General features: G+C 41.2%; 1 long non-coding RNA gene across 1 annotated transcript in view; it reads left to right on the top strand.

Moving 5' to 3' along the window:
• Window positions 1-21,829, top strand: part of LOC110354079 (uncharacterized) — an 80,531-nt gene that overhangs the window by 39,326 nt on the left and 19,376 nt on the right. Inside the window, exon 2 of the long non-coding RNA XR_002405535.4 lies at window positions 8,226-8,364. This is a non-coding gene — a long non-coding RNA (uncharacterized lncRNA). The remainder of the gene's footprint in view (window positions 1-8,225; window positions 8,365-21,829) is intronic.

Here is a 21,829-nt window from a genome sequence, read left to right as displayed (position 1 = left end):
TGCTGCTCCTGTTTCTTACTATTACTACCATTAATTATTCCTGTTACTACTATTTTTGTTAATGCAATGTGTTTTCATTGATGGTTGATACCATGTATCAGCCATCCACACTCAGAACATCACTACTGAAATTCAGAAGTGGCCAACATGCTCCTGCAAATTCCCTTAAATTCCTCAGACTCAGCTCTTTGTACACATATCACCAAGGAGCTGTGTTGGTGGTCTCCAGCCTGAGATCAACTGGGTGTTGTGTAACCTTTGCTGGAAGGAAACCAGCTGGACCATTCAGGTTTCAGCCTTTCCTGATGGGAGCTCACCTGGAGAGTCCTACTTGTATCATCCCTCTCTTTCTTTCCATGTTTATGCTGCCAGGCCGTGCAGAAATTTTGTGAATACAGTTTAGTTGCTGAGAAATGCTTTAAAAGCACCTTTTCCTTTATAAAGAATAGGAGTGAAGCAAATTGGGCTCTCACAAAATAAAAACACAGAACCAGCAGCTCATGTGACGACACCTGGAAACACAAGAGTTAGAAATCTCGCCTTTCTGTTGGCAGACAGCTGCCAAGATCCCAGCCCTGGGGCAGGAAGGGCAGGGATCATTGCCCCACTGCTGCAATAGCACAGACAGCTGCCTGCCAGCCTGCCAAGCTCCCCGTGCCTCATGCAGCAGGGCTTGGCAGCCCTTTCTTGTCTATCCGCGCCTCCAGTGCATTATGGAGAGAGGGTAACCAACAGCCTTAGGGAGAAGGCACTGAGCTGAAAATGTAGGGTTTGGGCTTTACCACTTCAAAGGGCTGACAGTAATCCTGTGCACATCACAAACCATATTTTTGACACTTTTCATATCCCTGCTGGCAGACAGTTATCGTTCTGACCCTTCCCCTTGGCCACATGTTGCACAAGGTCTCCCCACCCAGTGCTGGGAGAAGGTCCCAAGTATGACAGATCCACACCTCAGCCCCATTGCTTCTCCAAAGGAATCAGCCAAGTCTGGAGCTCTGCTCACTCTGTGCATGTCAACAGGCAGGGATGGACCTGAGACATCTGGATGGAGACGCTGTCCTCTCACCAACAGCTCTGCAAACTAGCAGGGTGTGTTGGGTGCAACACCTGGAAGTGGGTGGGCACCAAATAAAGTCATCTTTTCTGGTCATCTTGAGGGTTGAGTTCTGTGTCAAGCATTTTCAGAGCTGGGATTTAAAGGTTTGAGGGAGAAATATTTGTAATCTGATGGTGAAAGATGAATAATAGACTGCAGTAGTAATGGGCCAATTGCCGCACGACAGCCTTTCCACCTATCTAAATCTACTTTTTTAAAGCCTGAGTGAGTCTGCAATCATAAAAATTAGCTCATTAAAAATGGCTTAAAAATCAGACATGGAACTGCGTGAAATTCTGGCCGCTAGACTCTTTCTCTACATGACCCCACCAGTCAGCAGGCAGGTCTGAAGCAAGCTTGTTACAGCCCAATATTAAGTGAACAAAGACAGAGTCTGGTTGCACTAGGGTGCACTTTGGAGAGGGCGAATGTGAAAAAGAAGTGTTCTTTGGCAAATTTCATTTAAACGGGCTTCAATGGAAATTTAAAGAATTCATTGCATGTCAGTAGCAGAAATATGAGTGCTGTATTCAGTCGTACACCTCTCATTATATTTCTATTTCTAACACTTCATTGTTTCTCAGACAAAGCATTAGCATTTCTTTCATTCCTGTAATAATAAAACATGATATTTATTACTAAGGGGTAGAGACTAGAGACAGAAGGTGGGGAGCTTTCATCCAGGGGGACAAGACAAGTGCTCTGTAAGAACATTACTTAATGTGGAGCCATGACTCACATGCAATGTCATTTTAACAGCTTTCTGTGTTTAATTTCCTTTCCTTTAAGCAGTAGCCTAACACAGCGGCACTCAGACTGTGGTCTATGGACCACCAGTGGTTTGTGGGACTCTCCCAGGTGGTCTGGGGAATTAAATGTTTTGGGAGCTACGCCATATTTGACAGATCTTGGGGAAAAGAACTGAATGCTTCAGAGGGTGATTTTTTTTTTTCTTCTCATGCAAATGGTCTCCAGAGCAAAAAAGCTGAGAAACTACTGGGTTGGGGAGCCCTTTTTTTTTTTTTTTTTTTTTTTTTTTTGGGAAAAATACTAATATATGATTTTTGGACATTGGCTATATTCTCAGTGTCTATAGGAGTCAGAGAGCCTTAAGTATTTGCAAGACAAAACAGAGAAGTAGATGATTCAGAGCAACTCATCAAAGAGCTACAAAGGGGGCTGGAAGCCTACATGCTTTGGTGAGATTTGGGGTAGTTGCATCCCAATACTTAGAGCGCATTTAAACTTGGCTTTGCACCTCTCAGCTCCCACGTGGTCCTGATATCCCAATGGGAAAGCTTCCTCAGGGTGTGGACAAGCTTTGTTTCTTCTCCCCACCTCCATCCTGCTCAGATGCTTTATGAGGCTGGTGAGAGGTGTGAAAGGGGAACACCAGCATCCAACAATGGGATAGCAATGACACCAACCCTGAGAATGCAAGAGGATACTCACCCCTGTGCTCATGGACCTGTGATACTGTAGGGTTGGGTTGAACTTGGATGGCAAGAGTGAATCCAGCAGTGTTTCAGAGCAGACCCAAAGGAAAGAGTGCCACCTACTGAGCTGCACCCACGATTCCCACAGCACCCAGCTTCTCCTTGGAGATGCTCTCCAGTAGACACTGACCTGGCCTAACCCTGCCATGGTTTATGAGATCCAGTGAGCTCATTGCCTAAGGGGGCATGGCTGCAGGCCAGGTAGGAGAAATGTAATACTTAAACAATGCATGTACTTCAGTGTTCAAAAATGCAGCAGCGTGGAGAGGGTAGAGAGCATGGGAAAAAAATGGAAAGCACATCCCAAATTAGAGCTTGTACCAAAAGCACGAAAGAGGACAATATGACCAGTTTACAGGGAAATAACACTTCCAAAAAGATTCATTTAGCCTATTTCTAGCAAAAAATGTCTGTCCTGGGAAATTTCCATTGCATTATGGTAGATTGAATTATAATCATTATAATCAAATAACTGTGTTTAGCAGAGCAGTGGGGAAGGAGAATGCAACCATTGCAGGGTTAGCTGCATGCTCCTCCTTTGCTGATTCAGTCCCATGGTACCTGCTCAGATGCTGGGCTTTACTTTTCCTCAAGTGCAATTCCACAGGTTTCCCAGGCTCAGGCTCAGTATCAGGAAGATCAGGTCTGTGCATTAGCCCCAGATACCCAGTAAGTCTGAGTAGTTCCTCTACAATTGGAAAAAAAAAAAAAAGAAGTACAGAAATATTGTTGTTAAATTATTAGGTCATGGAAGCCTGTTCTGTACAGTTTAAACCCTTTTGCTGTTCTTAAAAGCTGGATTGCCTTCTATGGCATCAGTCTGGACTCTCATTAGAGTCACAACAAATTTAAATCTCAGGTAGTGGTATCAGGTCTTAAGTAGTCCTGGAGAGCCTCACAACTGCCCAGAATTTCTAGACTAGTATCTGGTGTGACCCTCACTTGCATACTCACTCTTAGTTTATTTTTTGCTTAAAAGATATTTGGGGAATGCTGAGGTTAGAGAGAAGATGAAATGGGAGCTGCAGGACGCTGCCATAAAGCAGCTTAGTATTTTTGAGAGGAAATACCCTGTAACTCTGACTTCAGAGACTCATAGAACAGCTTACATCAGAAGGGACCTTAAAGTTCACCCAGTTCCACCCCCCTTCCATGGGCAGGGACACCTCCCACCAGACAAGGTTGCTCAAAGCCCCATCCAGCCTGGCCTTGAGCACCTCCAGGGATGGGGCATCCACAGCTTCTCTGAGCAACTTGTTCCAGTGCCTCACCAGCCTCCGAGTAAAGAATTTCCTCCTAATACCTAATCTAAATCTCCCCTCTTTTAGTTTAAAGCCATTCCGCCTCATCCTGTCATTATCTGATTGAGTAAAAGAAAGGCCACAATAAGATCTCCCCAGAGCCTTCTTTTTTTCCAGGCTGAACATCCCCAGCTCCCTCAGCCTGTCTTCATAGGAAAGGTGCTCCAGCCCCTTGATCATCTTTGTGGCCCTCCTCTGGACCTGTTCTAGCAGATCAACATCCTTCCTGTGTTGGTTGCCCCAGCCCAGGATGCAGCACTCCAGGTGGGGCCTCACCAGGGCAGAGCAGAGGGGCACAATCCCCTTCCTCCACCTGCTGCCCACCCCTCTGTTGGCGCAGCCCAAGACGCAGTTGGACCTCTGGGCTGCAGGCACACACTGCTGGCTCGTGTCAAGATTTTTGTCCACCAGAACCCCCAAGTCCTTCTCTGCAGGGATGCTCTCAGTGGGTTCTCCCAGTCTGTGCTTGTGTCTGGGATTGTCATGGCCCAGGTGCAGCACCTTGCACTTGGATGTGTGGAACCTCATTAGGTTCACGTGGGCCCACTTCTCCAGCTTGGCCAGGTCCCTCTGGATGGCGTCCCTTCCTTCTGGTGTATTGATTGAACCACTCAGCTTGGTGTCATCTGCAAATTTGCTGAGGGCGCACTTGATCTCAGTGTCTCTGTCACTCATAAGGATATTAAACTGCAGGGGCCCCAAGACAGACACCACTTGGCACTGGCATCCACCTGGACATAGAGCTGTTGACCACAACTGTCTGACTGCAGCCATCCACCCAATTCCTAATCCACTGAACAGCGCATTCTACAAATCCATATCTCTCCAATTTAGAGATAAGGATATTGTGGAACCACGTCAAAGATCTTGCAGAAGGCTAGGTAGACATCAGTCAGTGTTCCATTGTTGACTGATGCAGTCACTCTATCATAGAAGGCCTCCAGACTGGTCAGACCCTTGGTGAAGCCATGCAGGCTGTCTCTGAGCACCTCATCTTCCATGTGCCTTGACACTGCTTCCAGGAGGATCTTTCCCATTATCTACCCAGGCACAGAGGTGAGGCTCACTGGTCTGTAGTAACCTGGGTCTATGTTTCTGCCCTTTTTAAAAATGGGAATGATGTTTGCCCTTTTCTAGCCAATGAAGAATTCACCTGACTGCCAGGACTTTTCAAATATGATGGAGAGAGGCTTGGCAACTCCATCAGCCTGTTCCTTTAGGACCCTGGAATACACGGCATCAGGCCCCATAGACTTGTACCTCTTCAGTTTCATCAGGTGGTCTAAAATCTACTTTTTACTTAACATGGGAGGGATTTCACTTCTCCAGCCCCTGCCTACAGGTTCAGGGGCCCTAGGGTTTAGGGACATTGTTTAATGCTATTTTGAACTTTTATGTTACATGGAGATTGAGAGGAATACTAACACTTCCTTCTCTTCTTTTTATTAGGGCTTAAATCTGAAAATGTCTTTAGTAAATACAGATCCTAGCTCTATTATTGGTATATCATTCCCTGGAAACATTCACTGAAATAGTAATTATACTTTCACAAAATATTTTTTAGTTACCTTGTATCAGTTCTTAAGAACTTTTTTTTTTCTTCCTTCAAAGTGACTAAAAATTGCTTTAAGAAAGAAATTAAAAGACCCCACAAGGAAGAACCAAGGGTCAACATCAAAACAAAATCTATGTTCAGCTCTGAGGCCCCCAGCATAGGAAGGACATGGAGCTGTTGCAGCAAGTTTAGAGGATGGCCATGAGGATGGTCAGAGGGCTGGAGAACCTCTCCTGTGAAGACAGACTGAGGAAGTTGTGTTTGTTCAGCCTGGAGAAGAGAAGGCTCTGGGGAGACCTTACAGCAGCCTTCCAGTACCTAAAGGGGACCTACAGGAAAGCTGGGGAGGGACTCTGTCAGGGGTTGTAGTGATAGAACAAGGGGGAATGGCTTTAAACTAAAAGAGGGGAGATTTAGATTAGAGTTTAAGAGGAAAACCTTTGCTCAGAGGGTGGTGAGGCACTGACACAAGTTGCCCAAAGAAGCTGTGGATGCCCCATCTCTGGAGGTGTTCAAGGCCAGGCTGGATGGGGCTTTGAGCAACCTGGTCTGGTGGGAGGTGTCCCTGCCCATGGCTGGAGGTTGGAATTAGATGGAATTTAACATCCCTTCCAACCCAAACCGTTCTATGAATCATTCTATGATCAAAACAATAAGGTCTATATAAAAAGAAAATCTCCTAAAATCAAATGCTTTTTTTGTTTACTTTTTATATTTCTTCTGATTTGGCATCAGGAGAGAAGACACAATTTCCTTGTGTACTCTTTCAGTCAGGGTTGAGGATACCAAGCATCTTACAAGATCATGCTCTGGAACCACTCCACTGCAAGACAGTGGAACAGTATTAGAGCAAAATAGGGCTAAAAAGAGAATCAGAGAATCAGGCAAGTAATATACCCCAGGGACTCAGAAAGTTCCAGTTTCCTTTCCATATTCTTATATTACTCACACAAGTACCAATGCCATGAATGCCTTTAGGATTTCAATTGTTAACAGCAAGACATTTTATTGCAGGTATCATTTTAAAAAGAGTGTAAAACCAGGTGAAAGCAAATGCATGCTGCTCTACAATCAGATTAGAAGATAACTAGCCAAGAAAACCTAAGAATATTTCACATTTGGCTTCTGGGCTGAGAATTAATATTTTTTGTGACATTTCAAATAATTTTATTGTAGCTACTAAAACAATACGCCAATAAGCCACCAAAATGATATTTTTGGAGTGAACTGAACTTTCAGTAAAATTTGATACTTCCAAAGTACTTTTTGTAATTGCTTGAGAGATATTTTTTTTTCTTTTTTTCTTTTTTTTTTTTTTATATCTTCTTGTGAAGTGAGAGGAATGTGCAAACCAGTATGGGCTAGTAAAGCATATGACACAAAGTTTGGCTCTACTGAAGTCATAATTGGATGAGACTACGATCCACCCACAGAAATAACACAAATCCTTTAACAAGAGTCTTAAGAATAGTTAACCAAAGCCAACATAGCAACAAACTTCCCCTGAAAACACACCTTATCTCAGGAAGTGAAAACTATTCAATGCCTAAATTTCAATTAACTTTGTCACGCTTCTCAGAACCACAGCAGTTGCAAGTTTGATTCACGTTATGATGACAGATAATTGCTTTTACAGGTCTGGCTTGGTGGAACTGTGGAAAAAGGCTTGCCAGACTGTATTACATGAGTGAAAAACATTAAATAGACAGCTAACATGTCTCATCTCTTCCTCTACGTCCTCTCTCTCCCTCTCCCTCTCTTTTTTTTGTATCTTTTGTAACCTCCCATAGAGGTTTATGTGTGTGCATCTGTGTGTGTCTTTGTGTCTGTGTCAGTAAAAGCCCAAACATTAGATCACAAGTTCTTGTTTATATAAGCTTCAATTTACCCTTCAGGCAGAAACTTAGAGATTTCCAAACACACAGATGCTTGCCACTATCCAAATTCAATTTGAAATGCTCTGCACAACATCTCCTTTAACTTAACTAACCTTGTATTGTTTGAATACTTCATAACACGTTTTGATTGCCAAACATCATTACTAACTTTGCCATCGTTAACAAGGCTAGCTGAGACACAAATAAATGGAATTCTATAAAATGTCAAATTGTCTTTAAAAGTTGCATTCATTTTATTAAACACGCAAATCTGATTTTACAAATGCTTATTAGGCAAAGATGTTATAGAAAAGCTATCAAAGGACTGACAGAAAATGTTGCTACCTGGTATGATCTAGACCCTGAAAGAGACCCTGCAGGAGTCTGCAGCAATGGACCTCCATCTGCCAGAAGTCTCAGGACTGCAAGTTACTCACATAGACCAAAACCAAAGGAAGCGATACAGAAATCCCAGGACACAAAGGAAGGTTTACTTAGGGAATTGCCAAAGAATGCTCCCCTCAAGGGAAGATTTGGAAGTCTGTGGAATATGGGGGGAGAAGTGCCGAACTTAGCAGGCTCTGGGGAATGTAAAGTTTGCAGACCATGACATACTGTGGTTTCTTTCCATGGGCACATTACAGAGGCAGCAACTCTGTACTCTAGAAACCATTTAAATAGGAGAAACTCAGGAAGAGAGAATCAGTGTCACTGACTTTCAAAAAAGCCCATACTGCAAGGAGTACCCTCTGAGGAGGCCTCAAGATCTCACCCCTTATAATACATTTCAAGAGAATACAGCAAGCAAAATGTAACTTAGTGATAGACAAGGAAGCAGAAAGTTTGCAATCATAAATTTCATTTTTTTTCCTGCTTTTTCATTTTTCTTTCTTTCAGACAAAACACGGTTTATGAAGTGACAGCATACAGCCCTCCTGAAAATTACGCAAATCTGGGTCTATACCCATGCCATTACTGACTAGATGTCTTGCTGAACCAGGAAGGAGTATTCTGCATGGATGTTCTTCTGAAGCAGGTCCTCCTCCTCTTGCTCCATCTCCTCCCTTCTCTTCCCATGCCTCCCAGAAAAGGGATGTATATCCCCAGTCTACAATTTCCATCTTGTGGAATGGACATGCATAAACTCTTAAAACCAATTAGCTGACCCATTTTGATTGCTAATTTTTCTCTAATGATCCGGCCGCTGTAGAGTAGGCTGGAGTAAGTTTGCAGCAAAGCATTCACACTGTGTCAGTGGACCGTGTGACAGTATTGCCCTGCAGTGTCCTCTACCAGAGATGATGCTCAATGATACGCTTTCAGTGCTTTCATATCTCAATGAGAGATTGACAGGATGCCCTGGGTGCACTGTGAGATGCAGTAGGTAATAATGTGGGCACAGGATGCTGCCACAAACAGCTGAAACACTGAAAGTTCACTTCCTAATTTACCCAATAGTAACTTGCTCCTCTGCCTATATGTGTTTGGTATATATTGAAAATATGTTCTATGCCCACAGGATATCCATATATTGTCCCTTTCTGGCACAACATAAATCTATGGCAGGAATTGTTGCATAGCTTGAAAAATGAAAGCACAGTGCGTTCTCCAAGATTCATAGCAACATATGTCTGTGTATCTTGTTCAGAGCTGTGCCTCAAACATGTTAATGTGCATCTACAAGTAAAGGCACGTAAAGGGGGTTTTAGTTTTAGGCACATTTTACCACTGGATTTATATGGGCATGAGGTAACACCTACTTTTTTTCTTCAAAGAGCTAATCCACATGCATAATCGAAACAAGTCCTTATTCTGCTCACTATAAATATGTACCAGATGTATCTCTTATAAAAGTTAAATTCTGTAGCATGGTGGGATTTCCTAGTACCTGTGAGTTATGTCAACCTTGATCCAAAGGGAAATAAAATTGAAGAACATTGCACTGTAGGATATGGGATGTCCTAGACATGGTCACAGACAAGTCTGTAAGTATAGTAAACAGCTACATTATCACCCTATTGATTTACTTTGTGCGACATGATGGCTTGATTGCTGTAAACAGGAATCATGCCACTAAAATAACAAACAAAATTGATTGTACTGAAGCACACACATTGTAATTTCCACTGGCTTTTAGGCTTGCTGTGGTATACACTCACAGATCATAGGGTTATGATTAGCTGTTCTTCATGCTCTAACAAGGGAATAAAGATGTGAAAACGTGAATACATGACATTGCATCCTTAAGAATTAATTTTAAGTGCTATGTTGCTTGCAATTTGAAGGCATTTTAAAAGAATTAATCATTTGAGAGTGCCTTGGCTTTAGCTAGCTAAACACTCAGAAACTCATTTCAGAACCTTTCTTATACATTAAGAGTTAACCCCCTTAAAAATTTGAATATACCATAGAAGAAGTTTCAAATACCATAGTTTCTCTGCAAATCTCATTTCTCTGAAAAATGCTATCACAGGATGTCAGATACAGACCTTTTTCTCACCAGGTCCAGGTGACCCAATAAAAGGGCTTTACTCCCATGCTCACTAGCAGAAAATCCTGTGTGTAGTCCAAGAGATACAAAACAAACTGGAGGAAAAAAACAACACAGCTTCAAAGCTTTTTGAGATGTTTATCCTCTCATTTGTACATCTGCTAAAAAGTCTCTGTTTTCACTTAATATATTAAAAAAAAAATACAGCAAAAAATAGAAAAGCAACTTGTGAACCAATTACTAACAAGCAAAAGTATAACAGATGCAAACAAAGAACTGCAGTATTTTTCACCATATGTTTCAAATCAATCTTATTCCTTCATCAGTTGGAAACAAAGCATAATGTTGTGGTTCTAACAGTAACTAACCTTGATCTATCAAGCCATAGAAAAACTAACAGTACTTTGACAAGCCATTTGTTCTATTTATCATAAACAGTCAACAGGATTAACTATGATTTGCCATTCATTTAGAAGTATATTATCTAATTATTCCCATTTCAACTCCTTTTCTAATTGCCCTCTGGTGTTAAAATACATGTATGTCTATTGCTCATTTATTAGTCTCTGCTCTACTCAGAACACATTTTGTTTAATTACCTCCAGTTTCACATGCACAGGTCTGCTGGTGAATGGGACAGTGATAGGGAGGAGGACCTGGGGAAAGAAAGTGCTGTGCAGGAGTGCAGCTGCTTCCCAGGAGTGCAACTGGTGTGGCTATAGTCCGTGAAGTCCTCCTGAGAAATCTACCCACACATACAGACACCTGCACAACATGGCATTTTTACTGTCTTTAAAACAAGTCATTCATCTTTAGGTTAAGGGCAAAAAAGCTCCACGTACTTCAGTCTTTATGAGATTGCCTGGGAATCTCAACATGCCTTTGGAAACTAGAGGCTCTGTCCTGACTTCCCTCTTCTTCTCTCTCTCTCTTTATTTTTTATTTTTTAATCATTTATTTAGTTTTCACAGCACAGAACCCAAACAGTACTCCACATCTCTGAGTCTGTCAGCATTCAAGGGGTCTGAAAAGACATTCAGAGTGAGGCACTGAAAAGAACCTCTCAATTTCAAGCTCCAGATGGGGGGCAAGATTGGGTGATCCCTAGAGAGCCCTTCCAGCCACCTTTCCTATCATTCTCCCATGCAGCTTCCTTGTAAATGCACAGAGACATGTAAGTAAGAGCTGCAGGTGCAATTTGTCACCTGTCTGCACTGTGTGCCTTAGTGGCTAATATCATGCAAGCCTCAGCAAAGGTGCTCTCAAAGTGGATGTTGGGGTCTCCTTAACCACCTGTAAGCAATCAGCCTAAATGCCAGGATATTGCAAACTGTGCTCATGAACAGCTTGCAGGTTTGTTGAAGTGCAGCTCCCTGTGCAGTTTGGGCAGCATCTTGAATGTCATAGCATTTACGGGCACACCATGACCTGTTCAGACTCTTTGTTCCCTCCTTCACTTCCCTTCCAGCTCTCTACACTGAGCCCTGCTCAGGTTGGTGTTTGGGGTCATAAATATAATCACTCTTGCTTTGAGGATGTACGAGCAGTAGAAATCTAGCATTGTAGGTCTGCCAGATTCCCAGCTCTCTGAACCACCTCAGCTTGTGTTTGCCAAACTTTCTTGATTGTTGGCTTATGTTCATGAACTCAGTGAACTTTGCACCCAAAACTCAGGTGAGAAAGCACTGAGTTTAAATGTAAATATTGTGTTCAGATCTAACCGTGACTTTGGGCCAGCTCCAAAAGAAGACTTAAGCACTTTATATGGGATCTAGGTGGAATTCAGGCACTTAAGTTCAAAACTCGACATTGGAAATACCTGCCCAACCCTGGAGGCATGTAGGGTTAATAGATGTTTGACTTTTTTCACTTTACATTTTCATCCAAAGCTACTCAGTTTGTATATCTCTATCACCCCACTTTGACATGGGCATCCAAGTTGAGTTCCCTCTTCTTTACGAGATGACTCGGCACTATACATCCTCCTTTAGAGGGAAATGTCCTGACACCAGGCTACACAACACTCTGGACAGAAGTACTGTTCACCACTACAACACTTCACTGAAAAGCCTTCAAGGTTTATGGACATGATTCAGGATTTTAATGGTTAAGTGGCTATGCTCTACAGAAAAAGATCTGAGTTCTGCTTTTTGCTCCCAAGACAGAGTCTGCATTTTAGATAAAACAGATAAAATACAGGAGCAGTCATGGAAACAGGCATCAGAACTGTGCTTCCTCACTGTCAGCCTAACCACTAGACTATACAGTCATGCTCTGCCTCTCTTAGTGAGTCTTTAGCATTTTCTGCACAGAAGCACAGTTTTCCCATGGGGCTGAGAGGAGTCCTTTTCTACTTCCCACATTAGGCCTAGATAACCTCTTGGTAATCTCCATTTTCTGGAAAGTGGGAAAAGAAAGAGGGATTAAAGCATTCTGAGATGAGGAAAGAAACGAGTCTGTTTCCCTTGAGCACTCTCACTAGTTTTGAAGGGCACAGCACAGGTTCTGGCTATGTTTTAAAAGAAACAAATGAGTCCTGCCTAGCTCTTTAGAGACATATACCTTCCAGTGAGGGTCCTGGCTGTGCATACCAAGTACATAAAAGCAATTTCTTGCAGCCCTGAGTAAAGGGCAAGATCTAAGACACATGATATCCTTGGGGTCTCATTTTTGTCTGGCTTCTGGCAGCTGTATGTTAACTGACATAAGGTAGCTCCTGGCTTAGCTTGCTCTTAGGTTTTTGCTGTTGCTCTAAGATACCTAAATTTGCATGGGCAATTTATTGGCAACTGACTTGGAATTCTGAAGTCTGGAAGGTTTTGAAAACCTAGGTTGGTTCTCTAAAATGGATCAAGCCTAGAGAATGGGCACACTAAAGTTTCTTTTCTCAGTCTCTCAAGTTTTGCTTACCCTTGTCCTGCCATGTGCCAGGAAGATGGAGAATGTAAGCAAGGCCATGTCTCCAGGATGAGTCCCTTGGTCTCTGACCTATTTCTTTTTCCTTTCATTTTCCTATTTATCCCTTTCCTCCCTTCTTTTCAGGGAGGGTAGCAGAGGTTCTGTCCTCAGAGGCCAGTCCTCCTACCTCCTCTCCTCATTTACATTTACCCTCCCCATTGTTTAAAACACAATGGCTCTACCGTGGTGTCACCAAGGGGAGGCATGCACAGGCCTCTCCGGGTGCTCCCACTGGCTGGTGCAGAACTGAATTCTTTCTGACATTACAAATTCATGCAAAGATGAATTTGGTACTTCCTTTACAGAAGGAATAGCTGTGCCTGTGTGACCACTTCTTCTACAGTGGAGGTGGCAAAATCTTCTAAACAATGAATGATTTTGTGATTTTTTCCCTGTCACAGAAGTACATGGCTCTTGACTGGAAACAAGTCTCTTCTATTCCAGATCCTCTCTTTATGTTGCTTGTGCTGTTGTAGGATCAGAAATCAACTGGCTTATGAGTGACTGAATAAGGGGCAGCTTGGGAACGTCAATTATTTATATTTGTACTTACAAAATAAAGGTGTAAACAGACGGATAGACTCAATGTCCTATATGGAAAAAAACACTGGTTAAAGCATGCACAAGGAGAGATCAGATTACAACCCTCTTTTCTGTTTGGTGTCAAGCCAACGGTCCAGTAAGAGCATCATAACTAATTATTAATTATAAGATGGGGCCATACTGAGCACTTTCTGGCTCTGCTCCATGGTATCATTCCTGAACTGAGGCCTAATATCCTACTTTACAGAAAAATAAGCCAATAGCAGAAATTAAGATCCTAGTGTCTGGATTTCTTTTACTTCTAGAAATAAAGGAGGTGGCATTGTGATATTCCCAGTGGTGACTGGACATAACTGCTTGCCTGGGTTGAAAATGAGGCACACAACCATCTTTTTCCATCCTTCTGCATGCATGAACTGTGGGTCCCTCTCCAAGGAGAGAAAATCAGATCTTAATACCACACCTAAGCCTGCATGCTGCTCTTGTCCATTGGTGTTATCACTGAAGGTCTGAGGTTGGAAAAAACCTCTGAAGGTCATGTTGTCCAACCTAGAGTGATTACTTTGGGCTCTTTTTTGGTTCAGTGAGATGCAACCAGGTCTTCAATAATTAAAATTAGGATAAATTTTCTTAACAGCTGTGGTTTTCCTTGAATAAAACACCCAAATCTAATATGACTGGAGATACTGGTTCTACAAATGATCTGGCAGGTACTTTTATGGACAGCTTACATGACCATGCTGCTACCTGTGATAGATCTGTCTGATAGATCTGTCTGATATATCTTGATTCCATCAATGATCATTAAGTTCAGTCATTAATGTTGTTTTTAAAAACTAAGAGACAGGGAGCTCTATAGCCAAAAAGAAGGACAGTAGCAGATACAAAAGGTTCATTTTTTCACATAGAATGATCTTATGCACACAGAGTTTGTCTACCATCACAGAGCATACTATGTCACAGCCATGCCGTATCTTTCAAGTCTGAAAATAAGGCAGAAGGATGAATATGATTAATTTGTTTATTTTTTTTGACACAAAGGGAACTGGAGTCACAAAAACATACAGTGTCCCAGAGTGCTGGATTTTGCATCTGGAACTCTCTGGATTCTGTCTAATATTATGCTCCTACTGTATAGGAAGATACTGATTTGTATTGCCCGTTCCTTGGAGCCATGTGGGATACACTGTGCTCATGAAATATGCTGCTGACACCATATTGTGAGGAAGCAGTAGGTGGTGAGTAGGGGTAAAAAACACAGATATTTGATCAGAACACTTCTTTCATCACAGCAATGTAGCCACATATCAAAGCAATGTGATGGGAGTTGTTTAATGCAGAAATAGCAGTAGCCAAAGCGTGGTTTCACTGCTGGGACAATGGTAGGAATAAATCTTTATAGTGTTGATCCCAAAGAATCTTGTAACAATGAGGAAAGGAAAAGCAAAAACGTGAGTCCAGATGGTTCCATCACAGGTGAGAAGACATGGTTTTCCTGAAAAAAATGTATTTTTGCTTACCAGCATTTCTACGAGTTAAAAGTTTGTGGTTTCTCTACACTTTCACCAAATATTATGTTACCTAAAAATACTTGTACCTCATTTCAGCAAATAGTAGATACATGCTGTTGTTCCAGTTTTCATGGACAGACACAAGATTTTGAAAATAAGGGCTTGGCCCCGCCTTTTTAAAAACAACAACAACTACAACCACACAAAAAACTATGATCACTTCACTATTTCAACTGTATGAAAAGGGTAAAAAGCTGTATTTAATGTCTTTGGTTTAGACCACTGCAAATGTGGAAAACAGATATAGGGTGCTTCTTGATTTGGAAAATTGATCTGTCAAACATTATGACTACCACAGTACAAAATCTTAGCAAAGACAAGGCAGCTTATAGATTTCATGGAATCATAGAATGTTCTGAGCTCAAAGGGACCCACAAGGATCACTAAGTCCCACTCCTGGCTCTGCACAGGACCACCCAAAAACCAGGCCATGTGCCTGAGAGTGTTGTCCAAATGCTTCTTGAGCTCCAGCAGCTCAGTGCCGTGACAACTGCCCTGGGGAGCCTGTCCCAGTGCCTGACCACCCTCTGGGTGCAGAACCTTTCCCTAACCCCCAGCCTGACCCTCCCCTGTCCCAGCTCCATGCCGTTCCCTCGGGTCCTGTCACTGTCCCCAGAGAGCAGAGCTCAGCGCCTGCCCCTCCGCTCCCCTCGTGAGGGAGCTGCAGGCCGCCATGAGGCCTCCCCTCAGCCTGCTCTGCTCTGGGATGAACAAACCAAGGGGCCTCAGCTGCTCCTCAAACATCTTGCCCTCCAGACCCTTCACCAGCTTTGTAGCCCTCCTTTGGATGTTCTATTTGTTGTTGCTGTTGTTACTTTTATATATATAATTTTCACAGTACTTGAGGTCACACCAGCACAGGATTTTCACACATTTTGGTAGGTTGTAGGAAAATATATATCTTCTAACATTAGGTGGCTTACCTCAAGCTGAGTTGTCTTCAGTTAGTTTTTACCTTGTATTTGTTCTTCAGTCTCTGGTTCTTGGAGCATGAGTTTGTTACTTCAAACATGCTGTGGTTACCACACGGGTTAGCTACTTGTGAAAACTGTCCTTGTGCCTGCTCTTCAGGAAATTCACTCCTAAATGGCAGTAGGAGTAAACTAGTTTGTACTTACTAGAGAGTGTGGTGGTCAAGGAACTACTCCATGGAGTGGCCAAAGTGACACATGACTCTATGTCAACAAGTTCATGTGACAAAGTCCTGGCATACAGGAACTGAGGGAACTCACATCTTTCCTAAAGTCAATGTTCAATAACTATTCATCTTCCAGGGTGATCTCCCTGTATACACCACAAATCACTCTTTTGTCTGAACTATCCACTTGTTAAGAAATCAGACACTATCTATTACAAACAATAGCTCATTAAATCAGTGCCTGCTACATTTTTTTTATCTTCCTTTTAACTTTCAAATTTGTAATCTTTAAGAAACTTTCCTTAGCCAGTGAAATCCTCTAATTTCAGGAGATAATGCAACAGCTGGAGGGTGAGAAGAGGGTGGCAACTTCTCCTCTTCTGCTGCTGAGATTTTCACTGAAAATTCCCAGCCTTCTCTTATTTACAATATCTTGTGTATTCCCAATGATAGGAATAAGGATTTGCAGGTAGGACTGAATCTCTGCAAGTACTGCTAATAAAGGTAACTATGTCCAAATCTCAAAGAGAATACTGACCATCTTTCAAGAATACACAGTACTTTTTATTTAGAACTGTGTTGTTACTGCAAAAGGTATGCATTAAACAGATTTCTGAAATCGGAACTGAAGCAGTGGTGTTCCCAGTACAATAATTAAACAGGCTGCAAAGGCAAGAAAGATATTCATGACATGACTCAGAGCTGTAGACTTCCACCTCAAGACTGTGTCTATTTCTGTATTTCTGGCCATTGCATGGCATTGCAATGTTTTTAATGGCTTTGTTGTTTCACTTCTAGAGGTCAAAACTGAGGAGTAGCAATGCTTGTCTACTGCCGAGAGGTGTTCTGAGCTTTTATTGGATGTTCTGCACTGAGAAAATGCAAACACTATAAAATGTAGGAAGCCATACTTTCAAACCAGGGAAGAACAAGCTAAACAGCTTGTTCTCCATTCAAGCATTTAGCTGCATCAGCTGCTACTGGAAACAAGTGCACACCTGTAGTGCATGGGGAAAACAGAGAGACCTGTGAGGTTGAGGCTGTTAACTATCCTATATCTGATTACATTTTTTAAACTTCAGACAAAGTGATTTGAAAATGCAGACCTTCTATTTCATTTTTTAAAAAATTATTCACACATATATATATTCATATATATGTATGAATATTTGTTCATATTCATATGTGTATGTGATAAATATGACAATTTCTGTGTATATACAATTTGTATATATATGTAATACATGATTTGGTTCCCCCATATCTGATATTAGGCAGTATCTTGCTTCCAGGAATGATCTGTGGGTGGTTGAAGCATGGTCCAGAGCATACAGTAATATTAATACAAGCTGAGTACTTGTTGTTTAACTGGAAGCCATACTGTAAGACAAGTCCTGAAGCGCCATGTCCTTCTGCCCTTCCATCCTGCCATTACTGTTGTAGGTTCCCTTCCTGGGCTCTTTCTATGATCCTTTTCTGGTTTTAGTTTGTACTAATGAGCTTTTTTATATACAAGTTTACTTTAGTGCAGATGGTATTTGTCCACAGCCAGAAACACTACCCAAGAAGTACCATAGCTCAATAAATAAGTTCAAAAAGAATCTTAATGAAAATAAACAGTCAAATGAAATATTGCTTGGATTGAAACAGAGATTAGCAACTATCAACCCCTATGAGTACCATAACTGGCCCCTCTTCACTTCCCATGTCTTAGTTTTAACAATTTAATCTAGTACACAAATACAAGAAATAGAAAATTGATATCATGACTATATATATATATGATTTAGTGAGACTTGGAAACTTGATCTGCCAACACCTGTGCTGCATTAAAAACAGGATATTGTGCGTCTCTCTAAACTGTACCAGATAAAACTATTCCCTTTGAGTCCAGTGTACTTTGTTTTACAGGAGGGTGGTAACACAGGCCTGTCACCACAGATAGCTGAGCATCCCTTCAGAAATCCTCTCTATGGTTTTTCCATGTAGATGGGATCCCTTCCTTGTATGCACTCCATTAAAGTTAACTTTGTTTAATTTGCCTTCATTTTATTTTTACCTGTAAACAAAGGACTACAGGCATATTGATAATACTTCATGATGTGCAGAATTCCTATGAAAATGTCACAGCCCCTTAGAAGAAACAATATCTGGAAGAAAATGTGAACTGTTTTCTTTATAGTATCATGAAAATACTAGGTAAGGTTCTGTGAAAGGCAAGCAAACAAGTCATCCCAATTATTCTTGTTATATGAAGGTCCCACGTACTTGTTTGTATTATACTGTGCTTTAAGAGTAGGCATTCATCCTTTAGCAGTGAAGATTGTACTGATTTGGGTCCTGCAGTTGATACACTTGAGAGGAACAAAATTGAGATGTAAATATCATGAATAACATTATATCATCTCAAAACCAAGGCATTGCTGCTAACGTGTACTGCCACCACATGGTCAATTAAATGAAAAGCACCACTTTCCCCTATAGTCTAGAAAATATAACTAGTATTCTCAGAAATGACTTATGTGGCCTGTTTGAGAAACATGCTTTTGTTCATAAAATAATGAATTTGGTACTTTACTTGGTATTTTATCAGTAGAAAATAGGATATTAGGTGTTTCAGATCCAAAGGGGAATTATTACTGGGTTACATAAAGGTATATAACCTTTTGGATTACAATAAAAAATCTAACCCTTTGAATCCCCCTTCCTAAACTTCATTCTGTCAGTTCCAATGTTCTCTACACTGTGCCATCATTGACAGCTGAACATCTGTCTAAACTGGGATTTTCCCCTTCATTGCTGCACCAAGGAGCCTTCCTTTCCTTTTCAATACTTTTCCACAGCTTTTGTTCCCCAAGCCCATCAACATTAGCTTGCCAGGGATTTCCAGTCCCTTCATTAGGGCAAAAAAGGGAAACAAAACAAAACTAAACCCCAGCCTAACCAATCTACATGTTTCACCTTCACTCTGCAAGGCTTTATTTACTAAATTTATCTTAGCAACTCCAAGTGCTGCTTCAGGCCTTGCTTCACACTCAAAGACAGCAAGAGATAGACACTGGCTGATGACATAACCACAATGGGCAACTGATTGAGGCTTCCCTATATCAAAAGTCCCTATGCAAGATTTAGCGCTGTTTGTTGGTGAGTACTGCCAACCTACAGCAACCCATGTCACCTTGTTTACGTCCCTGTGTTTGCTTGCTATGTTTCCTTGTTATGCTTTCTTCTAAATTATATTTTAAGTTCTGCAGAGGAAAGCCACTATCATCTTATATGTTTCTGTGGTGCTAAGCACAGCTGGACACTGATTTGGACATCTGGGTAACATTATAAAACAAAAAATGAATCATGCCAACAACAAGTAGGACTTAAAAAAAAAAGGCAAAAGCAAAACTTATGGTCAGATTTTGGTTTTTGTAGCATAAAATTTTAGGAAGACCATCTCCTTTCTCATGGTCTCATGTACAGACTGTCCTAATTCTGGTACTTGGGCTAAATTAGAAAACACATGCTAACAAAGAGTAACTTACTTGGGGTGAGGACATCTTTTATGCAGTACTTGTGTACAGTACTTAGAACACAGGAACTCTAAGGGACTTTCAGGTATTGCCCCAGCACAGACATGCTACCACTGGCTCTGACACCTATGCAATGAGGTCAAGCCTAGTCCAAGACACTCTTCTTCTTGTGGGCACACAAGTGGTAAAGGGAGAGATGATGAAGGGCAAGATAAAGCACTGAAGATTGCTGAGAGTTATGCAGAGGAGATGTACGAACTACTTCATATAATGTTTTCTCTATTTTCTGGCACTACTCTTCACAGAATAAAGCTGCCATTATAGTTCATGTATGTATTCCAGTCTGCAGGTGACAATGGTAAGGAAGGGTTGAGGCAAAGTAGAGAAAAATGTGTAGATGAGGCAATGTGAAGGGCTGTACTTGTGAGATGAATGGGGCACCAAAGCTGTATCACTAAAGAGTATGGAGTGAGGTATCAGTGCAGTCACAACATATCAAGGTGCTTGGGACATGATTAGACAACAACAACAGAAGAAGAAAGTATCTACAAATTCCTTTTGTCCTTACTATTCGCAGAATAATTTGTAAATATGAAGTTATTATTTTTTTTCTTAATGATAGGAAGTGCTGGAATATAAATACCTGCGGCCAGAAGACAGGTTTCAGTATGCCAAAACCAAGCTCTGGTATGCTGTTCTAGACAGTTCAGTCACAAAACTAGACCTTGGTTAACATAAATGTTAATGCATGCACTTAGGCATCTGAGCACACCTCACATTTTATAGACTTACAAAGGAAAGCCAATTCCTTTCAGTCAAAGACAGTTATGAAAAATTATATCCTGGAGGACAAGACATAACTAATGCTGAGATCTTATCCTATTCTTGTCTATGGCAACAATACAGAGTTTAAAACAAAATCAAGTAAATGTGAGACTTTATGAAACCATGGAAAAACTAGTCTCAGTTCACATATCCTCTGGAAAATTTATCACTGCGATTTTTAGGATTAATTAGAGTTCTGACTCTGCTCTTAAGGTACAAAGCCAAATATCAAAGTAAAACAATAAGCATTGTATATTATGTGATTACCTCAAGTAGTCATAACTACTGTTATCTCCTGAGAGGTCTGCTATAGACCTTTGGTGCCCATCATGTTATACACATAGCCCTTCTGCAACTGTATCTAATAACATAGGCTTGAGCACCAGGACCTCCTCCATATTGATTTATGGGCCAAAGAAGCATTGCCTAAAAAGTTGAGGAAATAAAGCCTCCCAGAGAGGACAATAGGTTTTCTTTACAAAACATATGTGCTGAATTTCCATGTTTTTACTCTTCTCCATCAGTTTCACTCAAGATGCATTGCAAGTTAATCACTTTCTCATTTTTTCACATATGGATATCACACCTCCTGGAAAATAATCACTTCTAGGTTTTGTGGAATCACAAAGTGATTTTGCTTTAACTGAAGGAGAGAAAAGAAAAAAAAAAAAAGGAAAAGAAAAAGAAAAAGAAAAAAAAGAAGAAGCTTTAGTTGAAAATGAAAGACTTGTGCCAGACAGACTGGATCTGCATTTGCAATACCCTTGCTTCAGGGTATTTGGATGTATCCACAGTTTTGATTCAGACCATTAGAGAGACAGAACCCAACTGTAAAATTCTAAGTGAGATCTGAGCAATGCTTAGAGTGTATTTGGATATAGAGTTTTGGCTGACCTATTTAAAGAATGATGTTGTGCAAGCGATTACTCCATAATCTAGGCAAGTGCCAAGACATATTTAATAGGAAAAAGTAGCCAAGACCTAAAAGTTTTTGCTAATGTGCAAGATCTGTGGTTTTTTGTTGTTGGTGGTGGTGGTGGTTGGTTTTTGTTTGTTTGTTTGTAAAGACTGAAAAAAAGGACTATATACCACATTATACAGTTTTGCAGATATCTATCTGCAGAGGATGTCTCCATCTCTCCTAGAAAATAACAGCATTCAAATTAGATGAGAGGTATTTTGGTATTATTTCTGTAAAACAAGGCAGACTTATAGTGGTCTTGAAACAGTAGTGATAGTTTTCACGAGGGTGGTCAAACATTGGAATAGGTTTCCTAGAGAGGTGGTTGATGCCCCATGCCTATCTGTGTTCAGGAGGCATTCGTAAAATGCCCTCACCAACATGCTTTACATTTTGGTTATCCCTGAAGAAGTCCGGCAGGTGGAATCCTTTGTAGGATCTTTGTAGGTCCCTTCCAAGTGAACTGTTCTATGCTATTCTTCTCCAGTAAGCT

Source organism: Anas platyrhynchos, chromosome Z (genome assembly GCF_047663525.1).
Source record: "Anas platyrhynchos isolate ZD024472 breed Pekin duck chromosome Z, IASCAAS_PekinDuck_T2T, whole genome shotgun sequence".
NCBI classification, from domain to species: domain Eukaryota; kingdom Metazoa; phylum Chordata; class Aves; order Anseriformes; family Anatidae; genus Anas; species Anas platyrhynchos.
The sequence above is the reverse complement of the archived record's forward strand: the minus strand, read 5'-3'. Positions and strand labels throughout refer to the sequence as shown.